Source organism: Musa acuminata, chromosome BXJ1-11 (assembly GCF_036884655.1).
Source record: "Musa acuminata AAA Group cultivar baxijiao chromosome BXJ1-11, Cavendish_Baxijiao_AAA, whole genome shotgun sequence".
In the NCBI taxonomy this organism is placed as follows: Eukaryota; Viridiplantae; Streptophyta; class Magnoliopsida; order Zingiberales; family Musaceae; genus Musa; species Musa acuminata.
This window is the reverse complement of record NC_088337.1, coordinates 33,688,316-33,696,243: the sequence shown is the minus strand read 5'-3', so window position 1 is coordinate 33,696,243 and position 7,928 is coordinate 33,688,316. Positions and strand designations below refer to the sequence as shown.

Here is a 7,928-nt window from a genome sequence, read left to right as displayed (position 1 = left end):
CGTAACTTGACTTCCGATCACCAATATTAATGTGAAAAAAAATAAAATAAAATCTTATTATTGTATGTATAACTAGAGAGTATGAAAATTTTATAGGATTCCATTTACTTGATCTTGAAAATATTGGTACTGAAAAATAAGAGCTGAACCGTGTCGAAATTTTTTGTGTAGAGATTTCAGAGACGTATGATTTTGTCGTTGTTGATATAGATTTGAGAGACGCACGTATTTCTTTCATACGCTATGCTTCATAGGGGGAACAAAAAATTGTAATGTCAAAACAATTCACTGGGACTTGTCTCCACGTCTTTGGTGTTCCCTCCGTTTACTCTTGGCTTTCCTCTTTTCTTTTCTACCATGCTTCGTGAGCAAATTGATGTCCGGAAGTTGACGAGCTCTTAAAACGGGTACTGAATCGATTTATGTTCATCCTTGCAGCAACAGTCGTAAGGTAAAGAAATTGCTTTGGCTACATCGCCACCGTTACGAGGTATCACATGCATCCCTTTGGTTCAGAACCAGAGGGAGTTGCAGTAGGAGTAAAGAAAGACTCTTTTCCCCAGATGGATTTACTGCCCGTCAGTACGCCGACCTGTAAGGTTGAAAACCTAGGCTTCTAAGATGACTTTTTACTCTGAGCCGAAGCGTACGTGTAAGACCAAATGCTGCTATCAATTACCATACTATCAACACCATGGAATATGAGAACACGAAAAATCATGGAGCAGCAAAGTGAAGAAGAACACTCTGGAGATGGAGATCCTCGATCCTGATGAACAAGTACATGGACAAGAAAAGCCAACTACAGTCTCGTTTGAGTTGACCATCCAAAACTCGTCTGAACTTTGGGTAGCTGCATCACCTGTGGCACACGCATCTGTAATGGTAGGCGCTGTTCATGGGGTCGCTGGCGTCCACCGGAACCTGCTCAGCGCTGCACTTGAATCGACAACCTCTGCACTCGTTGTAAGTGCAAATTGGAGCCGTGGAGCCTATCAGCAGCCTCCTTCCGCTTGCATCCCTCCATCTCCAGGATCCTTCTTCGTTTGTTATGCTCTGAACACTCGAAACGCAAGCAACTTGTCACAGCAAGCGCAACATGAAAATACGCACGGTGTTTCAGTCTTACCGGTGATTGACTGCCCCTCTTTAGCGGTGGAAAACTCGAGTGAGAAAATACTCCTCCAGGATCTGCAATACGATTACTTGCACATCAGACGCTACTGCAGCAAACTCAAAAGACAAGAACAGGATCCGGTGTAACCAAAGATATCCGAAGACTGCAGAACTAGCGTGAGCTCTGATGGATAGAAATTGTCACCTGGTCGGCAGAGAGCGCACATTACGATGGAGGAGAAAAGGAAGCAGAAGAAAAGCAAGGTGCCGTTGGTGGGGTTTGCCAAGGCCATGGCAGTTTCAACTTGAAGCAGATAGCAAGGGAGAGGTGGGAGTCCAGTGGATAGGAACAAGGTGATGAAGCATATAAGGATGAATACTGGTACGACACTGTCGTGATGTAATAGGCCTCATGTCCCTATGTAGCCCGTTCATGCACCAAAAGCAGAGTCAGGTCCCCCACACTGTGAGCTCTCATCATCATCTGTGACTCCCGACACGACTTCATTTACCGAACTGCCCATCAATGATTCGCTTCACTTAACTTTGACTCGAGATCCAAGATTTGTGGCCTGTCCCCTAGTTCGTCTTTAGTCCCTTCCCTACTTCTTTGTCATGCTGTCTAAGTTGACTGTTCCTGGATGTACATATGCGGGCTTCATCTTTCACTTCGTATGTGACCTCAGTTTGTATCATCAGCCCATAGAGATGGAGGAGATAAACCCTTCCGGTTTCACTTACATGTTTGCAGTTTGATTCGCGATACGCGTCGTATCCACCCAGCCAACACGTCAGCTGGATTTCTATTCTGTCAGAATCACAATGTAGCGTCGACAAATATGGTAACTTGACATCGACATGGTAGTCCATTCGGACTGTATGACAACGGGTAGTTCTGGATGTTAAAGCTAAGTCGTTATTTGATAACCACAGTGATTCTATATACGATCCTATGATTTAATGATAGTCGAATGACGCTCATAACCATTCTCAATGTCAATCACTACTATCACTCTAATACACTATAAAAAAAAGCCTCCCAACTATAATGTAAGGAGGCCACAACCCCTCTTCTATCCATTAGGAGATCAAAGAATCGTAGCCTTCCTCAAGTCGCAGCAAAACCCGTGGCTTTCCCATCTCATCTTCTCTCTATCGCAGTAATGGCAGCCCTACTTCTCGACGGAAAGCAGAAGAGGAGAGATCAAGGAGAGGAAGAAGAGGAAGAGAAGAAGACAGCAAGCAGTAGCATCACCGTCAAACTGCCTTCTTCTTGATCGGAGCTTCCAGGAGATTCCAAGAGAGATCAGCTAACATCAGGCACTGCTGCACCTTTTCCGATGCTTGGTAGCAACAAGAAGAAGCGCAGCCTACTTCGCTAACAAGATCAACAGCCCCTCAAGTCTTCTTCCCGGCCTAGAACCTGTTTTCTTGTCGAGAAGAGGAGAGGAAGAGAGGGTGGCACTTCTACTCTGTTTCCAGCTGTTGCCGATTCTGCTCAATCTTCCAACCAGTGCTGAAGTTATTCCCTCCACGGGCAACATCTTCTTCGATGTTGTCCAACTGCCTTGGCCTCATCCTAAACCTATCAACCCTCTATTAATATTCTTCCTGACAGTCACAGCTTGCGCATTTCCGTGCACGAGAGCAATTGCAATAACGCTTCATCTTTGTCCTCTATCAGCAAATTATGTTAAAATCAACCTCTTCTATAGAACCTAACATGGGTGCTGTTTGTTTAGAGATTAAAAAGGAAACAAAGAAAAAGAAAAGGAGAATCAGCAACAACTATTCTGTCATGATCTGTCCGCGTTTGACATATGAGAACTTATGAGCAATTGTCTCTTAGAAACTCTTTCGCTTTAGCTCTTTGTTTTGAGTAGATTAATTTTTCTTTCCAAGTTACATTTATTGTAGAAAAAAGTATAACTCCTTTGCCAAAGCTTCAACATCCTAATAGCTTTGGCTGACTTTATTGTTTAAACGGTAGTTTTGACCTAACGGATGGAGATCATGACGGATTCGATGCAAACCCTAGCTATCCTTTCAACAATCAACAATCAAGTAAAAAATATCATAGTAAAGGAGAGCTATCTCTATTCGAGATGTGTAGCCAAGATGTCAAATAGAACATATCCTCCCAGGAAGATCAATGCCAAGGTATTAAACTCCTGGATAGATTAACTTGACATTTACTTTGATCTATATGATTACAATAACGGGAATAGAGTGATACTTGCATGACTAGATAACGGGATACACACTCATATAGTTGAAAGTATATCTCCAAACCAACGGTGATGAAGACATATAATGAACATAATTCAAATATTTATACGATAAAAATTCTATCGGATGGAGTTTTCAAAGAAAGATAGAGGAAGTGACATTACCTATTATTAAGGAAGGGACCAATCCGTGTAAGAGTATATCATTGATGACAAGCAAAATCTCTCTCAACAATCACTCGATGGTGATGAAATATACCTTCAAACTTTATGCATAAATTTATAAAGAGTTGAGTCTCTTTAAAGTATATGATATTTCAATTGCTAGCAATATGATGATGATGATCAAGAGAAAGAATTACACCTATAACGAGACCATAGAGAAAGTGAAAAGAAGCCACTCGAAGGCCCAAGAGAACTTGGGGATGATAGAACTTTTTTTTTCTTGAAACGAAATGATCTTTTTTGTAAACATTATAAAATTGTTGGTCACTTCAAAGTAAAGTATTAAAATGTTCACTCGAAACTCTTCCCAATAAAATGGTTGAAAAACAATCAAAGTCAACGAGTCGCAACCACGACTATAAGTGACAAGTCCATCGAACTTTCACCGGTCTCACACTCAAATTCGAGTATATCCTTAATGACTAGATTGAAGGTTATGGACTCGAGTTTGATCCCTAGTCCAAAGGTTTGAGAAGAATTCTTCATCAGAAAGTTCCAAGTGAAGCAAGAAGTTGTTGGTGTGATTTTCAACATTAGGTGCTAAAAGAACATCATCTCAATGAGCTTTGTCAAGAGGCTCAGTCGAAAGATGACACTACATCCGCATTCACATCTTGTTAGATGGCTTTATGATGATGTGAAGATAAAGATAAGCCAATAATGCAAGATATGCTTATCATCATAAAAGAATTCGTCGATGAGGTGACATGCAAGGTGGTTCTGGTTAACATATACTAAGTGATCTTTGGGAGTCGTTGCTTATGGGATCAAGATATTGTTTACTTTCATCTCAGAAGTATCAACTCCAAAAGAAAAGAAAGAATTTCCTTATCACTTAAGATTTGATTAGTTCAACGGAAGATGACATCCGTTAGCCAAGCAAAAAGGATAATCAATGCTTACCAAAAGCTTGTTGCTCTCATTTTGGCATGCAAAAATCAACGTCTACCTCTAACACGATGAAAGAGAAAGAGAAACCAAAAGAGATAGTAGTGATCACAAAGCCTCAATAAGAGAAAGAAAACCTTTGGGCTGACGTTGATTGATAACAAGAAGAACCCAATCAAAACGATATGCATAGACAACATAGTCGAGCATGATGATATCAACCACATCATCAACAAACTAAAACTAAAACTCTAACCTTATAGATGAAGAGAAAAGAAATCTTAAAATAAGATTCGAGACATGAATCATCTAATTGAGTGATCTATGATTAGGGATAACCTTGTTCAGTCGAGATTAAGTCCAATCTCAACCATTGAAGCAAGATGTAGCTCATCCATATTATATTCATTCTTAGTCGTCGAAGCAAGGGGGGATTTATCCGCATCAGCCCTCTATCACCACACCACTTGGCTAAGTCCTAGTCCAAGTAAGACTCGGGCCCAGCAAAAATGGATGGCCAAAAACAAAGCTGCGTGGGTAGGAGACGCACAACTCGTTGTGTACGTGCAACTACTTGCATGCCTAAGAATTACCTCGTCACCCAATCTTATACGAGGACTCCTTCAATCACAGCCTGCGAGGCAAGGAAGTCGCTGCCCCTCCTAATCTATCGAGAGATCAAAGAATTGCAGCCTTCATTAAGTCGCCAGCGTCCGAGTAGAACTCGCGACTTCCCCACCACTTCTTTTCTCCATCGCAGCAGCGGCACCCTACTTCTCCTCGATGAAGAGTGGGAGAGCGAAAGATCAAGGAGAGGAAGAAGAAGAAGAAGAAGAAGAAGAAGAAGAAGAAGAAGAAGAAGAAGAAGAAGAAGAAGAAGAAGAGAAGTAGAGCAGAAAAAGAAGACAACAAGCAGTAGCAACATCTTCGATCTGTCTTCTTCCTGATCAGAGAGTCCAGGAGAGATCAACTAACGTCAAGCGTTGTTGCACCTTCTTCGACGATCAGTATTAACAAGAAGAGTTCCAACTTTCCTCGCCAACAAGATCAACAATCCCTCAAGTTTTCTACCTGGCCTAGAACCGGTGTTCTTGTCGAGAAGAGGAGAGGAAGAGAGGGTGGCACTACTGCTCTGTTTCCAGCAGTTGCCAATTCTGTTCAGCGTTCCAAGCAACATCTTCTTCGACGTCATCTAGTAGCCTCGACCTTATACTGAACCTGTCAACCCTCTGCCGCAACCTCATGTGGAGGTTGGCAGCGTAGAAACTTCATCTTCGAGAGTCGTCGCTTGCACGTTTGTGTGCAGGAGAGCTATCGCAATAGCACTTCATCTTCGTTCTCGACATTGAAAGACGTAACAGCAACTATGATAGAATTAACCTCTACGGTAGTGCCTAATAGGGATATTGTCGGTGAGTGATCAAGGAGGAAAGAGAGGAAAATCTAACAATAAGCATTCTAGCATGATTTATCTACACTTGTCACATTCGAACTTTCGAGCAATTATCATTCGCGAATTTTTTTTGTTTTAATTTTCTGTTGTAGACACTATAAATTTATGACGAGAATAGATTAATTTTCAAGTTGTTCTTATTTAACTCTTCCGTAAAAATTTTCTATCTAAGAGATGGTATCGGATGGATGAAGCCTCAAACCCAAACTCCATACATATGCCCAGTACTTGGCAGTGTTATACCGGGGACACAGGGTTTCTTCAATGCAGAGCCGCTGTGTGAAGCTCATCTGCTCGCCGAGTGAGATCGGTGTTTGATCACTGACTGCAATTCAAGGACCAACCCAACAAAGCATCATCCGTCCATCTTGATCTCATCAAGCTGGCATCTCTTATTCTCCAACTATTGTTGTAGTTCTAACTTCTGAGATCCTCGTCACCGCTGAGATGTTTTGCCTCTTAGACACCTCCAGCTGAGCTCGGAACCGGGTCGTCTCCCCAAAGAAGGTTCATCATGCCCCGCCCCAGGTAATGTGGGTTCTGTCGAGTCTCGCAGTCATCAGGTGGTGTCCCTGCAATCAAGAACATAGGCATCGACAAAGTCCAACATAAAAAACTTGGAGCATACAAAAGTTCGAGCGTTCACGATGAGCAATTGTGTCTGAGATCCACCGAAAAGAGGCTCAGTGTCCGTTCCATAACGCCCCTTGGCCAAGTTGGGGTGCATCACCCCGGTTCCACTACATGGCCTGTAACGAGAGCTCCCATGAGCGTGACTCCACTTAGAGCCCCCATTCGAGTGGAGGGTCCTCTCTGTGTGGTCGGAACAATCATTCGAAGCCTCGCATGTAATCTTGTCTTGCTCGGTGGAACGAAGCTTCGACAAATGGGGCCAAAGTGCTTCGGCAGACCCGAGGGCGTGTCGGGTGAGCCTTTTCTGCCTCCCTGGAGGAGTCGAGAAGGGCTTGTTCCAGCCTGTCCCCAAGGGTTGGGACCCCAGTGTGACTCTTATTGAGCAGTCTAAGCCTAAATAAGATAGGAGGAAGAGAATAAAAAAAAAAATCTCTCTTAGGCCTTCAAAATATGATTAAGAAGCTCACGAGATAATTATATATTATCTAATATAATTAGTTATCTTTAGTATTTTAATCCCTATACTTTTAAAAATTATTTTGGGATCCATATATTTACTAAAGTGAAACATTGAAATCCTTATATAGGATTACAAAGATAATTTTATAAAATTAAAAATCAAGAGAAAAGAGGTTTTGTTGGAGTGACGAAGCTAAATGTTTCACTCGTAAATATAGAGATCTCGATGTAATTTTTAAAGGTATAAGGATCGATATATTAAATATAGCTAATTATAAAAAATAATTTGTAATTAACCTAAAGCTCATAGAGGGATCGATCCAAAAGATTGAAACTCAAAATTTATAGGAAGATATAGAAGGAATGAAGGGTGAATATCCCTTTTGTATGGCAGCCAAGTGATCCTTGAGCTTTAATGTCGATCCTCTCATTTACCAAACAATTCGGATAATATAGCATATAGTCAAGGAAAATTAATCGTCAAGATTGTTATCTCCTTATATCTCTTCACTTCGGTTAGATGTTGATATGAAAATTTCTAATTAATCCTTGAAAACCAACTAAACTAAGCAGTTAAGTATAGATGGACAAATAATAGAAGGTAATATATAATTAGCCGAACACTCAATCCGAAAGGTTAAAGCTCAAAGTTCATATAAAGATATAGAAGGAATGAATGGTAGATAACCTCTTTGTATGGTAGCCAAGTGACCTTTGAGGTCTAATGTCGATCCTCTCACTCGTCAAACAAGGAAGGCTAATCCTCATATTGCTATCTCCGTATATCCCCTCACTTCAGTTGGATGTTGATGTAGAATTCTCCAATTTACTCTTGAAAACCAACCATCAAACAATCATTGAGAATCATCAAAATCCAACCATCAGGAATATGAAGGCGGCACGCTTGAGGAAATTTGATACGATGA

The 7,928-nt window shown here is 41.3% G+C and overlaps 1 long non-coding RNA gene across 1 annotated transcript; it reads right to left on the bottom strand.

Annotated features, from left to right (window-relative positions):
* Positions 1–653: 653 nt before the first annotated feature.
* On the bottom strand, positions 654–1,502 carry LOC103972512 (uncharacterized). The gene is made up of 3 exons (XR_010481423.1): positions 1,322–1,502; positions 1,130–1,191; positions 654–1,056 (listed from the first exon to the last, which is right to left on the bottom strand). It is a non-coding gene; the product is annotated as an uncharacterized LOC103972512 (long non-coding RNA).
* Between the last annotated feature and the right edge of the window lie 6,426 nt (positions 1,503–7,928).